We start from the raw sequence: 239 nt of genomic DNA on the forward strand, positions 1-239 counted from the left end.
GTCAGTCAGTCAGTCAGTCAGTCAGTCAGTCAGTCAGTCAGCCAGCCAGCCAGCCAGCCAGCCAGGGATACGCTTACGTACACACAAACGGGAGCACACACACACACAGACGACACACACAGACACTCACACACGCAGACACTCACACGCAGACACTCACACACGCAGACACTCACACACGCAGACACTCACACACGCAGACACTCACACACGCAGACACTCACACACGCAGACACTCA

This window comes from Penaeus chinensis, chromosome 29 (genome assembly GCF_019202785.1).
Source record: "Penaeus chinensis breed Huanghai No. 1 chromosome 29, ASM1920278v2, whole genome shotgun sequence".
Classification (NCBI taxonomy): Eukaryota; Metazoa; Arthropoda; class Malacostraca; order Decapoda; family Penaeidae; genus Penaeus; species Penaeus chinensis.